Source organism: Manis pentadactyla, chromosome 15 (assembly GCF_030020395.1).
Source record: "Manis pentadactyla isolate mManPen7 chromosome 15, mManPen7.hap1, whole genome shotgun sequence".
NCBI lineage: Eukaryota > Metazoa > Chordata > Mammalia > Pholidota > Manidae > Manis > Manis pentadactyla.
Window position 1 is genome coordinate 13,889,416 of NC_080033.1, and position 16,372 is coordinate 13,905,787.

The window sequence follows — 16,372 nt, forward strand, 5'->3', positions numbered from 1 at the left end:
TTGACAGAGCAGCCCTTACCCAAGACCCTGACAATCTCAGAACAAAAAGACGTGGCTGAACCATGCAGTGGCCTATAAAGCTCCTGCTCAGGAATAACCCATGTCATTTCTGCTCACATTTCATTGGCCAAATCGAATTATTTATTCAAGACTGATGGTAACAGGCTAATACATCACAATATTTGTCAGAACAGGAACGCGACTGGCCATCTGCTTCTTCCACGCCTCAGTGAAAGGTACTTCCTTCTGTCCAAAGGCTCTAATTGGAAATGTCAGTGTCACCCTTCATGCTTCCTCTCCTTTGCTTCCCAAGTCCAGCCCACCACCCCCAAAGCCTGTGGACTCTCCCTGCACTAGATCTGAGTCCATCCTCTGTTCCACTATCCACCAGTGGTCTGAGTCACCAAGACTTTTGGTTGACTACACCCCAGCTTCCCTGGTGTCTCTGCTTCTGCTCCCGCTCCCCTAAGGGCCCTTTTCCACATAGCAGGCACAGTCATCTTAGGATAAAAGTCAAAAACTTCATTTCTGCCCTCAAGGCTCCTTTCTCTTCTTCCACTTGCTCTCAGAGTCCAGGCCACAATGTTCTTTTGGTCCTGCTGCTGCCTCAGGGCCTTTGTGCATGCCATCCTGTTGCCCCTTCCCTTACCGAGGAATGCTTTCTCAAGACCACTTTCTCCACATGACTTGCCCTTCTTACTAACATTGTTCAATCCCCAACCTGAGCTCCTGGAGCACTCTGCATTTCTCTGTATGGTACCTGCATCAATGTAAGAGCGTAATTTACCATGTAATTAATTGTTTGCCATGTGTAAGGTTTGTGAGGCACTGAATGTGAGAGGCTTAATCACTGCCTGCATCCCCAGCACAGACCTGACACAGAGTTGGCCACTGATAAATACCTGCCGAACAGATGAATGGATGGATACCAACCTCACTCCAGACCAGGGAGCCCTGGCTCAGTCTGGGTCTGTGACCTGAGGGTAGGTGGGGCTTGATTGGTGCTGGGAAGAAGCATGTTCAAAAAGCTGAAAGTAAGGTGGAAGGCAGAGGGGCTAGACACACTGCCCCTTCACAGGCCTTTGGATGAGAAGGAGGGGTGGGTATCCAGGGCCTCCTTCCTAGCCTTCCTCTGTGTCCAGGCCCACCCCAACCTGCTCTGGGTGTTTCCCCTTCAGGGAAATATGATCCACTCACTGCAATGGGGGCTCAGCAGGACCTAGAGGCTCTGGATAGCTCAGGGCTGTGTCCCCAAACCTGAGGGCTCCTCTCAGAGCTCTGGGGGAGTGATGACTCCTCTGGGCAGACACCTGGTGATTCAGTAGTTTCTGGGCACATACTAGTCCCTCAGTTGTCCAGTGAGAGCTAGTCCTCACAATCCACCCATTCATTCACTAATATAACAAACACCCACCTTCTTACACACCATTTAGTTCCCAAAAATCACTCAGTCAAAAAAGCACTAAAAAATTATACCTTTGTTCAACATTTACCAGGCATTACACCTCATTCATGTATTTCACAAACACTGAGCACTGAAAATCTGCTCATTTATTCAACAGATTTCTTAAGCACCTACTAGGTGCTACTGTTGTAGGTGTGAAGATACTGTCCTGAGCTGGACAGACTTCCAGTAGACGGAAGCCAGATAAATAAGTAAACAAAGACAGAAAACAAGGTAACTTCAAAGGGTGGTCAGCAGTATAAAGGAGTAAAATGCAACACTGTGACAGGGTGTGGCTTGGAGCTTCTTTAGATGGGAGGGGGTTGGCAGGGCTCATTGTGAGGGTTACCATCTGCCCCAGGGTCTGCACAAAGAGAGGGTGCCTTTCAGGCACCAGGTGTGCTGATGAGTGAGGCTGACATGTACCGGCAGGAAAGCTGGGTGTGGCCAAGTGTACAAGGCTCTACGGTTCTGCCCCAACTGCCCAGAGAGGCACAGGGGAGCTTTGTAAAAATGCAGGTGTCCACACTCCGCCCCTGGAGACTCTGAATCACCTGGTCTGGGGTGGGGACCAGGCCTGCCCATCTTTTAAAAAACTGCAGCTGATTCTTAGATGCAGCCAGGACTGAAGACAAGGTAAGGAACAGAGAGCAAAGAGAGGAGGGCCTGACATCAAGCCTGATTTGCTGCAAATCACTTCAAGAGGAAGTGAGCACATCAGCCAGAGCAGGCCCAGGCGGAGGCCAGGGCAGAGCGTGTCACCTGGGGAGAACCAGGTGGTCTGAAGGGCTCAGTGCCGCTGAGTGGGTCACGCATGGTGATGAAGTCTGAAGGGCACTGGTGGCCAATGTAGGAGGTATTTCAGGGGCTGCTGCTCCACAGAGCCTTGTCCGAGCCCCTCTGTGCCCAGGTGCTGCTACCCTACCCCTCTTCCTTCCTTCCCTCCACACCCCAGGCAGAATCACTCCTGTACTCCCCTTCCCTGAGCTCCCAGAGGTCTGGACACACCTTCGACTACAGGAGTTAGCACACTGAATTTCTAAGCCTCTGAGTGTCTTCGGTCCTCCTTAGACTCTGAGTGGCTCCAAGTCTGCAGTGGACTGGGGTTTACCACATGGGCAATGGACGGTGGAGGGGTAAATGGCAATGATGGTAATAAAAACAGGGCTGACACCTATTTAGTTCCCCTGATGTGCCAGGTGTGGGGCCACACACTTGGTGTGTATCAACCTGCGTGTTATAGTAACCTTAAGGAGTAGGGACCTCTAGCACGCCCATTTTACAGATGAGGCCAAGGTCACGTGGTCACATAACAGCTGGTAGGTGGAGCAGCTGGGATCCAACACTCGACAGTTTGGCTCCCACATCTTCACCACTACACTCTAAATAAAAGGTGAGGCCATTCAAATGTGTGTGTTGTGTGAAAAGACACATGACACAAGTATCCTGAAAATCAATTCTGAAGGACAAAACTCTAGATGAAGTCAGCAACAGCTCAGCAGATTTCAGGTTAAGAACCTGTCTTCTCCCCTCTATGTCTTTCCCCACTTTATTGGAAATCTCAGCATACACAGGACCACTTTAGAGCTCCCCCAGGAAACAAGACAGACGGAACTCAGACAGCTCATTAGGAAGTGCAGGGACTCTGCTCCGTCAGCCCAAAAAACAATGAGCAGGGCCATGGCTGTGTACTACTATGATGTTTTTTACCCTCTTAACACTTCTGACACCAGATGTGTGGGTTTTCCACACCAAGCAATTCTCAATTCTCTGGAGACACCAACTTAGTAACCTACTATTTAATTTAATTTCACCCTGATACTAGTTACCCAGAGTTAGCACAGGTTAAGAGCTCAGTTCCCCAAGACCGACCCCACTTCAGATGACAATCTAAGTATTGGGTCCCCAGGTTACCCACACTTCTGTCCAACTTTGCTACAAATTGGGGGTTTCCCACAACCCCCACCTCCTGAGGTGAGGTAATTTGCTAGAATTGCTCACGGAACTCAGGTAAACACTTTACTTACTATTACCGACTTATTATAGAGGATATAAACAAACAGCCAGATGAAGGGATACTTAGGACAAAGTCCAGAAGGGTCCCAAGTGCAGGAGCTTCTGTTCCTGTGCACTTTGGGGCGCACCACCCTCCCAGCGTGTGGATGAGCTCACCCACCTAGAAGCTCTCTGATCCCTGTTGTTCAGGCTCTTAGCCACTACATAGGCCTGGGCTTGATTGATTTATCAGTGATTTATCGGTGACTGGTGACTCACTCAATCCTCAATCTCCAGCCTCTGTCCCCTCCCCAGACGTCAGGGGGTGGGGCCGAATGGGCCAATCCTCTCATCCTGTGGCCGGTTCCTCGCTAACAAGGAGGCCACCGAGAGTAACCTTTTTAGCAGAAACACGGGTAAGGCTGAAAGGGGTTTATTATAAATAACAAAAGCCGCTCCTATCATTCAGAAAATTCTAAGGTTTTCTAAGCTCTTGTGCTAGGACCTGGGGATGAAGACCAAATTCTTATTTCTTATGCACATTGTGAAAACCTGTACTTTGTTATTTCATGTCAAAGAACGCAGAGGATGTTGTTAATTTAAATCTTCCCCAGCATCCAGGAGGGGCCCACGTTTCTACCAGGGAAGTTCCCACAGGGGCAAGGGCAGCCATTATACTCCAATAGGTGAGGGTCCACACAGGTCAGAGATCCTGAGCTGCCTGTCCTGCTTCTGTGGGTGTGAATCAGCATAGCTTCTCATTGGAGGAATAGGAAAAATGAACTGGAATTACATACTGAAATGTTAGGTGTGCATAATTTTATTTTAATCCAGGGATTTCGCCTCCACCTCTAGGAGCCTGTCTGTCACATAGTCACACCTGCGCACATCGAAAGACAGGCGCGTGGTGGCTGGACTGCAGGCGCATGGTGGTTCCCTCTGCCTTGCCTCCAGGCCCCATGGGGTCTGAACCCAGTGAGGGTGGAAACGACTAACACCATCCTCATTTTAAAGCCAGGGCAACTGAGTCCACAGAGCCTGACTAACTTGCCCGAGGTCACTCAGCTAGAAAGCAGTGGTGCTGGGATTTGAACCCAGGCAATCCAGCTTCCTAGTTTCTACTCTTTTACTCCATGCTGCCATATGTGAAGGGAAAAGGGCAAGTTGCAGAATAACAACCTCCCCACCCACCCAAATTAGTTTGGTTTCAGCAAAAGGGGATAAGTTTTATGAGTGTGGGTGTACATAAACATCTATAAATGTACAGGACAGGGTCTAGGAGGACACCCACCAAACAGTTAATGGTGATTATTTCTAAGGTGTAAAGCTGGGGATGGAGATAAAGGGAAAATTGTTTTTGGTTTTTATTTATTATTTGTTTTTAGTCTATATGTCTGTATTTGAATTTTTCCAAGTATATAATTTCAAGGCCATCTTCAGGACACTTATGAGGCCCTGATGCAAATCCACATCCTGGAGAAAAGCCCTGTGAACAAGTTTTGCACACTTTCTACCCTACAAGTCCATAAGGAAATGTTCACAATTGCACAGGGAAGGGGCATCTCAGGCCAAGGTTCAGTTTTCAACTTTAAAAGTGGGCATGGATGGGAAAACGTGGGCATGAAAAGCCCTGACCATATGGAATGCAGAATCAAAATGGAAGAAACACAGCACGTCCTGGGTTGAGCACCAGTCCCCACATCTGCCTCGCCTCCTGCCCATGGAGTCTGAACAACATGCATCTTTCTAAATGGAGATTCTTCTGTGGCCTGGAGAGACGCTTACACTTAGACCCACAGAGGGAAGAAGGGGGGCACCAAATCTTGTGTGCATATGATCCTTGGCGAAATGGAGGCTATACTCACACAAATACTTAAACTGCAATGTTTCCTTCTTTGTTTTTAGTTTGCTAACTAGTATAGTTTGAAGCACCATACATTAAATGCTTCTTGTATCATTACATGCTAATATAGAGAGATCCATTTTTAAGAACAGGTTGATACCTTCAAAGTTGCTTTTCACACTTACCACATCTTTCCTGATGTGGCAGCTGTAACATAGACGCTAGAAGCAAAGACGACCCAAGTTCCACTTCCAGCTCTGCCACTTAACTAGCCAAAACTTGGGCATGTAACAGCCTCTCTACACCTCAGTTTTCCCATCGCTAAAATGGAGATAATAACAGAGCTTAACTCTTAGGGATGTTATGAGTTAATGAGTGTAGAGACTCAGTTATCTCTGGCATACAGTGATACTCAAGTATTAGCTATAAACATTTTTACTTAATAATAATACTTAAAAATTTAAGGCAAACAAATGGAACCAAATGCGGCCTTGGGATGAACCCTGGTTCCTCTGGGCTCAGCAGCCAGGTAGCCCAGGACGGCCTGCCTTGAACAAGAGGAGCAGCAAGCCCCTCCTACCTGGCAGCCCAGAGCCAGGGGTGTGGGGAGGCACCTTTCCCAGTCCCTATGGCATCAGGCAGGTTAGGCAAGGGTGTTCTTATCTCCCCCAAAGCACATGTGGATTGAGCGTCTTGTTCCAATTCTGAGCACAGTCCCACTCATTTCAAATGAGGCTGTGAAATTAAAAATTAAAAAAGGATGCTTCCTGGAATATGGGCACACATGCAGGCCCACCTAGGAGCTGCAGCCCTTGTGCAGTGGGAATGATCTGACAGAGATGGGCTAAGGGCCTAGAAGGCCGTGTGAGGGGCCACTGCTGAGATCGGGGAAGCCCCTTCTGGGGAGACCCAATCATGGGCACACATTGCTCCAGGCGGCCTGACACCCTGGAGGGATCTCACTGGCTTACATCAGCCCCATGTCAAGCCACATACACGGGTATGGCCATGTCATTTATTTTTTGTACACGGTTGCTGCCTGGAGCCCAGCTATCACTGTGTGGGGCAACGCTTCTGGGTCTGCCCATGGCTGCTGCTGCCCAGGTCTGACTGGTGGTTAAATATTTAGTACATCCCCCCACAGAGCTCACTCCTGTGACCAGGCCAAGCTTCCTTTAGAAGGCGGTGTCTTGTCAGCACGGAGCCTAACTTGCAAATTAATCCCAGCTAATTGCCACTGAAACCTGCTAAGATCACATCTGTTGAGCCCGGAGATTAAATCAATATTTGACAATCTTGATTAAACAGAGCCAGGGAATCCTTGTCAAAGAACATCTGTTAAAGCCCTGTTCTCTCCATCCATCCTGCTCCTGGGGGCCGAGGCTGGGGGCACCGCAGGCTCTGCTTCTCCTCACCTGGGCTGGCTTGGGGGTAGGGTGAGGGGCACCAGAAGGCTCCCTGTGGTGCAAGGGGAGGTGGGGGGACTGGGACACACACAGCTGGGCCTTGTTATCATGGGTGGCACCCAGCTGCCACTGTGCCCTGACCCAGGGCTGCCGAGAGCCAGGCCCATGCAGAGCACCTGCCACAGGGCCCTGAACTCGAGTCTCCTGATGGCCTCGGAGGTAGCACTCTTGTCCCTTCCATTTCAACACGCAGGAACGAAGGCACTGAGAGGGGACACTCTTGCCCAAGGCCACAAAGGAGACTAGGGTGGGGGTCGGGACCTGAGTCTGGCTGACTCCAGAGTCTATGCTCTGACCACTCAGGGGCCACTTCTCATGAGAGCACAAGCTGTCCTAAGTGAGAGCAAAGACGGGCACTTAGCAGGTCAGGAGCCCCGGCTGGAGGCCTGCTCCAATGGTCCTGTTCCCTGAGCCACAGGCAACAACGGCCGCCCCACTAACAGATCTGGCCCCCGCCTGGCCCTACTCAACTCATGCAGCATCCCAGGGGAGGGCCCTACTGTTCCCCCACTGTACAGAAGATAACACAGAGGCTCAGTTACCTGTGTAAGATCACCCAGTGATGTAAAAGGTAGAAGTGGGGCTCAAACCCAGGTGGGTGACTCTACGGCCATCATAACCACTATCATCTCTGAAAATCAGGGATAGAGCCGTGCACATGGCAGGCACTCCATAAAAGCATGCCTCTATCCCTGAGTAATTTTTAGGTAGAAATTAGGTTCATGCCTTGGAGTCAAATCCTGGGATCCATTCCTAGCTCCAGCGCGGACCCGAGAAGAGAGCAGTGCCGCCCTACAGGACTGCTGGAGGAAGCAGAGATGATCCCCCTAAGGCACACGGTGAGCACTCATCCATCCTTATTCAGGAGTTAAAAACTAGCAGCAATGACAACATGGCAGCTGTGACCCAAATACCTGCAGCCACTGCTCACTGCTCTATCCCCAGGTCAGGGCTGTGATGAGATCAGGTGCGTCTTCCATAAATATTTCCTGAGTCCATTAAAAAAGAAAAAGAAAAACCAAATTCAACCAGACAACCAGTAACCGATCTGGTCAGATGACCAACTGGCCAGCTAATAAGATAACCAGCTAACCAGACAACCAGCTAGTCGGTCTCATGTTTCTGTATCCCTGTCCCATCTACCCACATCTCTACTCCATGTCTCTGTTCCTCCTGTCTCCCTGATCCCCCATCTCTCCATGTCCCTCTTTCTCACCCATGTGCACACACAGATGGCCACTGTCCCTGAGTTACGATCCCATGTGAACTCACCACTGAGGATGTGTCCCAGGCCAGGGAGCCTCTGCCTGGCCCATCTGTTAACTTCCTCCCAGATTCCAAGTTCCCAACATCTGCAGGGAGCGGGAAAAGCTAAGGAACTGGCCAAGATCATCAAAACAAAACAAAATAAAACAAAAAATGGGAGGCAGATACCAAACCATCTGCTAAATAAAAGAATCAGTGGCATGTGTGACATTGTTCAGGCTCCTAATTTCTCAAATTCCAGGCAGGATTTATGATTGCTTTATCCAGTCACCCCCCCACTTAAAGTGGATTCTTACAAGGAAGCCCCAAGAAGAAGTAATTCAGAAGAACAGCATACTCTCTCTTCTAATTAAAAAATTTATTTAAAAAAATCCCCATGCTACATACTTTATAGCTATGTATCCCCCTAGGTCAATGCAGATCAAGATCTGGAAGGCCTTAAGCAGTTACCCCAGGGAGAGGGGCGTGATGGGGTGTGTGTGCACGTGATCATCCTATCCTCAACTGGGAAGCTCCCAAACTTTCCAAAGTCACACACCTCCACTTCAGCACGACCACAGACCACCCGTACTATTTATGTAAGGTGGTCCTGCAAACCAACTCACTTACTAAGGCCTTAAGAGTATCAGTGTTGGATTCATTATATTTCTTTCTAAAACTCATCAAACAAAATGCGCAAATACAAAAATCTATAAAGCTTACCTGCATCAGTGGAATGTGCTTTAGTAACAGAAATGCACTGACATCAAAACCAGAAGGCAGCTCGCAGATATAATTCTAGACAAAAAAGCCAGACATGGAACACCATGTATACAGTTTACAGTTCCATTTACATGAAGTTCAAAAATGGTCAGAATGGAGCCCTGTTATTTAGAGTTGCTCACATAGGTGACCAACCCTTTGAAAAGCAAGAAATCGTGACCATGGGAGTCAGGAGAGTAGTGGCTTCTGGGGAAGGCAGTGGGTTCTTTCTCATGGTGGGGGTGCACAGAGGCTTCTGAGGTACTGACCAAGTTCTCTTCCTTGATTTAGGGGTTACTTTGCTTTGTAACTGTTCACTTGATTTAGGGAGCGCTTGCTTTGTAACTGCTCACTGAACTGTGTTTACATCTGATAAATATTTTATGTTTCACCGTAAGTAACAAAGTTTCAAAAAGTGTTTCACTTTGTATGAACTTTTAAACAATGAATTTCTTAAGAAACATAGTACATATGTAATTAAAAAAAATAAATGTATTTAACAGTCTCAGCTGTTAAATCTCTTTGGAGGGATTGGAGACCTGAGAATGAATTTCATGCCTTTGTGAGTGCACGCACACACACGCACACCCTAGTCATTCTCACTCCCCTGGCTCAAAATTCACTCTCTCCCATAAAAGATTCCAAGAACCGGCAGGGCCACTTCATCTGTATGAACACAAACAACAGCAGTTTCAGGAGAACTCACCACATGACAGTTGGGGACAAAGGGGAAGGGACCCACACCCACCTGAGAAATGCAGGAGGGCCTCCAGAGCGTCCAAGCTTCCGTTAAAAGGGTGCACCCGAGCTCCAGCCCTGCAGTGATACCACAGCGGGCTCTAAAAGGGCTCCAAAAGGGCTCCAGTCTTGACCCTCAACTGGGTGCAAAGCCTGGAGAAGAGCCAGCTGGCAGATGGCGAGGGCCTGCAGCTCCGCTTCCACAACCCATTACAGCCTGCCCGGGACTGCATGCGGAATGTGTACTCACAGCGAAGGCAGACAGGCCGGAAGGGGGCACTGGGCCCGGAGGAGATTAGGGGAGGGCTCTCTGGCAGCCCCGGACACTAGGAAATCAGCCACTCACTCCCAGGAACCTTTTTTCTTTTTTTAAAAAAATGTTCAGTTGATGGAACCTTTCTAGAGGCAATCTGGCAATAGCTTTTAAAAACGTTCTTACCCTCTGAACCAGTCATGCTACTTCTGGGAATTGATCCCAAAGAAATAATAGAGATGAAGAAAAAAATTCATGGCATTGGTTATAAAGCAAAAAATAGAACCAACCTTAACAGAAGAAATGGTTAAATAAATTATTGTATGTCCTTATGACAATAAACATATATATACATGCAGATGCTGCCACAGAAAAAAGTCTGGGAAAAAATACTCTAAAATGTTAATTGGGGTTATCCCTTGGTGCTGAGACTACCAATGATTCTTGAAAATGTCTTCTTTATATCTTCTTGTATTTTCCTGAATTACCTTTAATGAGTGTGTTTTCAAAATTAGGGGAACAAAGCATTTTCACTCATTCAAGTGATTCCCATTCACTAGATGAATTATTTCCTGAGATTTTACTATGTTATAAAGCAGTGAACAAGGTAGACCTGTCTCTGCCCTTGGGCTGCAGGGAGAGACACACATGAATTGAGTGCACTTACCAAGTAAATGTGAGTGTAAAGCAAGATTAAAAAAAGGAAGAGCGGATGAAGGTAAGGAACAGGGTGCTGCAGAATGGGTGTGTGTGTGTGTCAAGGAAGGCTTCATGGAAGAGGCGGTGTTTTTAAACTATGCCCTGAAGGGTGTGAATTTGGCTAAGAAAAGGGGTGGTGGCAGGTGAGGGAGACAGATGAACAGCAGGTGCAAAGACCCCAGAGTGATTAGGAATCAGGAGCTGACTAACATCCCAGGTTAGGAAGCAGTGACCCGTGTAGATAATGAACCTGATGAGCAGCTGCAGAGTCCCATTAGGAGGCTGGGGTAGCCATCCCCTTGGATAGGAATGTTGTCTCCCAGAACGGGATGGTGCTGATATAGTGAAAGGGCCAGACTAGAAAGATCTGGCTGTTTCCTCACATGAAGAGCAGCTCCAAAGCATTCAGTCCTGAGCTGAGTGCTGGTCACAGAGGTGTGGGTCACTGCTTCTGTTCTTGCCCCCACACTGTTCCGACTAGAGGGGAACAGATGACCGAATGAGCCATTTCAGGCAGTTTGTTTGGGCAGACAGTCAGCTGGTAGGGCTGGGTTCAGCTTTAAGAAAACCTGACAATTTTCCAAACAAAAGCCAGCTCCAGCCTTCTGGGGGTGGGGGTGGGGTGATGTATCTCAAAGTCCTTCCCAATCGAGGTTTTCATAGATTTACTGGTGCTGTTCAGGAGACCCGAAGGCAAGGAGCACCAGTTCCAATGGGCAGATGAGAAAACTGGGCCCAAAGTGGTGGCATTTCTTGCCAACAAGCAGGAGGATTCTGGCCCTCAGTGTGAGAGCAGTGCCACCCTCCACAGGGGCTTCTCCGGCTCCAGGCACCATGTTTGAGAGCATCATACTTGTGGCTGCACTGACTCCACTGCGGGCTGTCAAATCCAAACCTGCTCTCCTCTCCTCGAGAGACAGAACTTGTCTGGGGCAGTGGAATGCCTATCCGCAAAGCTTGCTTCCCCGGGTTCCCTTCCTGTATGGCTAAGTATGTGTCACATTTGGCCAATGAGAGGTTAAGTCGAAATCTCCTGGGGGTGAGGGAAGGGGTCTGGTAAAGCTACTGCTCTGCAATAAAAGAGGAGCCTTAGCCAGCACACCTCTTCCATTCTTTCCCTTCCTGTAATGTGGATTCATATCAGGAGGTTTGGCAGCCATCTTGTGCTCATGAGGCTGCAAGCCACATGCTGAGAATGGCAGGGCAAAGAGTCAGAAGAAGCCCACTCTCCCAGCCAGCGGTCCTGCCCCAGGCTACCCACACTCCCTTTCCTTCTATATGCAAGAAACTGTTGCCTTATTTAAGCCACTGCTTACTGGTTTTCTGTTACCTGTAGCAGAGTATCTTGACTGATAGAGGGTCCTACCCAGATCCTCATTACAGATAAGGACACTGAAGCTCTGCAGGGGAGGTCACTAGCTCAAGGTCACATAAAGTCAGGAAGAGATAAGACAGGAATGTGAGCCTGTATTCTTAACCACTTCACAGGAGCACCTGAATTTCAGTTAAGAGTACCAGCTTTGGAGAAACCTTGACTTTAGTCCACTTCTCCATTTAGTAGTTTGCTTGTCCATCCCTCACACCAGGAACACGAGCCCCATAGAAAGTGGACTCTTCACTGCTCACTGTCCACCACCTGGAACAGTGCTGGGCTGGTGGCAGGTGCTCAATACACACCCACTGAAGGAGCAACGAATGAATGCACACATCCCTTCTGGGAAGTGGGAACGCCACCATCAGCTTCACAGGAGGCTGTGAGGGTTCAATGAGGAATGGATGCAAAGCACAGGGCATGGCGCCTGGGGGTGAGTGCCCAACTGTGCTTCTATTATCACCAGCACGGAGGCTGCGCATTTCTTCCAATGACCTCCCCTCATGACCAAAAGGGTCCATCAACTCTAGAAAACCTTTTATTTTAAAACTTGGATTCAAAGATGATTTGTCTATGCAAACTAGCTACAACTCAAGCCAAACACTCCCCAGGACTCCCCACTAATTCCCAACTGCTCTGTACCCGGAGCAGCCTCCTGCCTCCCTTGCCTTGGCCCTGTGTTCTGCCTGCAGTTAACAGCACACCAATACTTCCTCTTCCTTAGGTCTACTTCCCAAGCCACCTTCAGGGTGACTGATGCCTTCCTGGATCTCCCCAGTATCTGGTACCACCACCCTGGGAAGCCCTTGGGGCCCTCTCATCGGGCCCATCCTCTGCCCTGATGTATCTGGAAAGGCTGTCTACCTGGCATTCCTGTTGGGAGCTGCATGTACACGCACCTGCCCCTACAAGACCAGCTCTCTTAGGTGTCATGCATACTCTCCTGCATCCCCAAGAGTGCTGGCAAGAAGAGATGTCAAGTTCATCGGATGAATGGGAGAATGCTAATCAAACTGCCTAACGTTTACACGGGGTCTACTATGTGCCTGGCATTGTTCTCTGCACTTTCCACGTACTGACTCATGGGATTCACACAATAATCTTTTAAGACTATTATCATCCCCATTTTATACATGAGAAAATCGAGGCACAGAATGAAGTAACTTGTCCACCGTCACACTGCTGGTAAATGACAAAGCTGGATTCAAACCTTGCAGATGGACTCCAGAGTCCAGGCTCTTAACCTCTACGCTCCCCTGCCTTGTTGTATGAATAAATATATAAAACTCCATGGCAGGAAGAGAGACACCTGGGGCCAGGCTTGAGTGGAAGGCAGAGCTCATTTACCAAGCCAGAGCAAACACTCACCCTGGCCTCCCCACAGCATTCCAACTTCCCTCTCCTTTGCTCACCTGTCAACACTGAGGCTGAAAAAGCCATACACATTAGCTTTTCCAGCTGAGGAGTCTGCTAGAAAGTGGGGTGGGGCAGAGATTTCTGACAAAAGAGCAGTACTGCGGTCCTGGCTAGCTCCCTGCTTCCTGCCTCAAGACTGCTGAGAGGATGTGATACTGGGAGTCACAGCAACAATTTTGCAACCATGAGGAAGGGCCGAAAATGATTTCAGAAGCATACACTTGGGGCCCTGACACTTGGAGCTGCTGAACCCATCCCAGAAATGCCTTTTCTCTGGGCTTCTGGCTAAAGAAGCCACTGTAAGTTGAGTTCCTGTTACTTATATTCCAGGCTGAGATATAAAAATATTTAGAAATCAGTATGGCACAGGTAACATGAGGCAATCTGAATGGACAATAGCAGAGAAATGTCATCTTGGCTTGGACCAAATACCTGACCACGGGCTCCATGAGGGTTAGGATTAATGTCAGCTTTGTTCACTGCTGTCTCAGCACCTGCAGTGCCTGGCATGGTAGGCACACAGTCAGTGTTTGGCGAGTGCCTCTGAATGACGTCCCTGGAGACAGTGTGCAGTAGCCAAGAGCACAGGCACTACGGTCTCACACACCAGCAGCTAAGTGCCAGCCATACTACCTCCCAGTTCCAAACAAGAACACCTCACCCTCAGAGCTTCAGTGTCATCCATATGTACCTCCCAGGGCTCTGGAGGCAGCTTCCACATCCGTATGGGTAGAATGCTGGGCACAGGACCTGGAGATGGCACGGTGTACATGAGCTGCGATCACCATCAGCCTCTCACCCTGTTTCCTTCCAGTCAAATGGCTACCATGATTTGGCTCTCCTCTGATGAGACAAAGTCTGAAGTAATACAATATGAAGTGCCCTGCAAGCAGATTTAGTTCTTATTTTTGTCTCAATGCAGTGCAGCCAGTAAAAGCACAGATTCTGAACACAGGTTGCCTGGGTTGGAATTCCAACTCTGCAGCATGACTGTGGGCAAGTCACTTAGCTGGTCTGTGCCTCAGTCACCTCATCTATAAAATGGAAATAAGAGAAGTACCTCCCTTCGCAGGGCTGACCTGAAGAGACAACAATACGTAAACCTTTTAGAGCAGACAGAGCCTGGCACAGGCAACCACCAGGAGTGGCAGCTGCTATTCCTCCCGCTAGCAGTATGGACTCCCTAGATGTGTGATCTTGGGTAAGTTTTCTAACTCTCTGCCTTTCTCATCTCTAAGATGGGGCTACTAGTAGTACATACCTCACAGGATTATTATGATAATCAAGTAAGTTGACCTCTTGAAACAAGGCCTGCTTTCCAAGAACACTCAGTTAATGTTAGCAGTCCTTGTGGTTTCTGACTGGGGCTCTCTTACATGACTGACCTCCTACACTTTTATTTACTGGTCATGTACAGTTTAACTTCCTTGCCTGCCTACCCAGCACCACCGCTCTCTCCTAGGCTCCCCCACCTCTGTGATGCATCAGCTCCAAGATGGTGCCCTGTACACCTTCCACCCCTACATGCCCAGTGCCCGGCTGCATGCAACTGCCCACTAACTGCCAGTTGGTGCTGCTCAGTGGTGTGACGTCCCTCTGGCCTGGGACACTGATGCCTCACACAGGGGTTCTCTGAGAACACCCCACCACTCAGAACCCTCCAGGCAAGCAGAACCACTCTGCTAGCACTGAATAAATATCCTCTGGAGGGCTTTCCTTAGGTCGGGGCACAGCCCAGTCCTCTGACAAGAATAAGGGAGTGTCTGCTTGGGGCATGGGGTGGGAAAGCTCCGGGAAGATTCCTCCAGCAAAAGAATTCTTAACTATGGGCAAACAGCCCTGAGCCTCCCGAGGGAGGCCTGTCCCGGGCACAGTGATCAGTAGCGGGCAGGCAATGTCCAGTGGGCTGCCTCAGGTTTCCCTGGTAACAAGGGACCACAGGGCCCAGGATGGTGCTTATCACTAAGCACTGTGCCCCTGACCAGGCCAGTTAGACCCTCTAGTTTTCTTATCAATATAATGGGAGTCCATTGCCCACCCTCCTCCTGCCCTGCTGTGCATCGCAGGGGACTACAGTCAATGGGGGACAGTGGCAGAAGCCCAGAAGGTGAAGGTGGTAAGAAGCTGGGGTGGTTCTCCCTCCTACCCTCTAATGTTTGTAGCACCTGAGGCACCCCCATGCCCTGGGCTTTGATGCTACCAACTCCCCCTCACATCTCTCCAGCTCTGGGTGTCCATCTCAGGACTGCTTCCCTGACCTTGTCTGGTCCCTCTGCTCCTCCACCACTCATCTAATTAAGTTCTTTGTGTTGAATTCCCTTTACCTGAAATACCTCGAGTGGATTCTCTTTTCCTGACAGATACACCTGCGCTGCTTATGTTTTAGGGGCATCTGAGAACAAAGGGAAAAGAGGCACTTGGAGGGGAAAAGTGCCACACAAACCAAGGGTCACTTTATGAAAGGTCCTCCTCCCTCCCACACTGTCCTGGCACACTGTGCACGTGAAGTTTAAAACCCCCCAAAGCAAAATGACATGTTTCAGATCTGCTTCAAAATAACCCACAGGCAGGGGGATGGATGAAGCAAGCTTGGACCTGCGCTGATTACTATGGGAACTGGTGACAATTATGTACCTGCGGGCTCTGTACACTCTCCTTTCTACCTCTGTAAACATCTCAAGTTTTCCATTAATAAAACAGAACTAACAGGTAAGAGAAAAGAGGTTCCTATTCCATTGGTTGAGGTACAAATCAGCAGAATCTTCTTTGAAGGCAACTTTTCATATAACTAAATGGATACCATGCCCACCCATGGACTCAGTGTTTCCAGTACCATTAGAAGTACAAACATGAATATAGCACTTTATCTATATGCTATATATGTTCATAAAACTCCGTAAGGTAGATACAGCTACTGTCTTCATTTTACAGGTGCGAAAACAGGCACTGACGGTCGAAGTTTCATGTTGAAGTCCTACCCCCCAATATGTCAGCATGTGCCTGTATGTGGAGATAAGGCCCTTAAAGAGGTAAATTTGAAGAGAGACCATTAGGTGAGCTCTAATCCAATCTGACTGGTTTCCTTATAAAAAGAAATGAGGACACAAAGACAGACTTCAGGTGCACATGTGCACAGGGG

General features: G+C 48.7%; 1 protein-coding gene across 5 annotated transcripts in view; it reads right to left on the reverse strand.

The window, feature by feature from the left end:
- Positions 1 to 16,372, reverse strand: part of SIPA1L3 (signal induced proliferation associated 1 like 3) — a 218,287-nt gene that overhangs the window by 101,037 nt on the left and 100,878 nt on the right. Inside the window, exon 1 of one of the 5 annotated variants that reach the window (XM_036876824.2) lies at positions 8,021 to 8,141. The exons of the other annotated variants lie outside the window; for them this stretch is intronic. The gene's annotated coding sequence lies outside the window, so the exon portion shown is untranslated. Of the gene's footprint in view, positions 1 to 8,020; positions 8,142 to 16,372 lie in introns of those variants that run through there. 5 annotated transcript variants of the gene reach the window in all.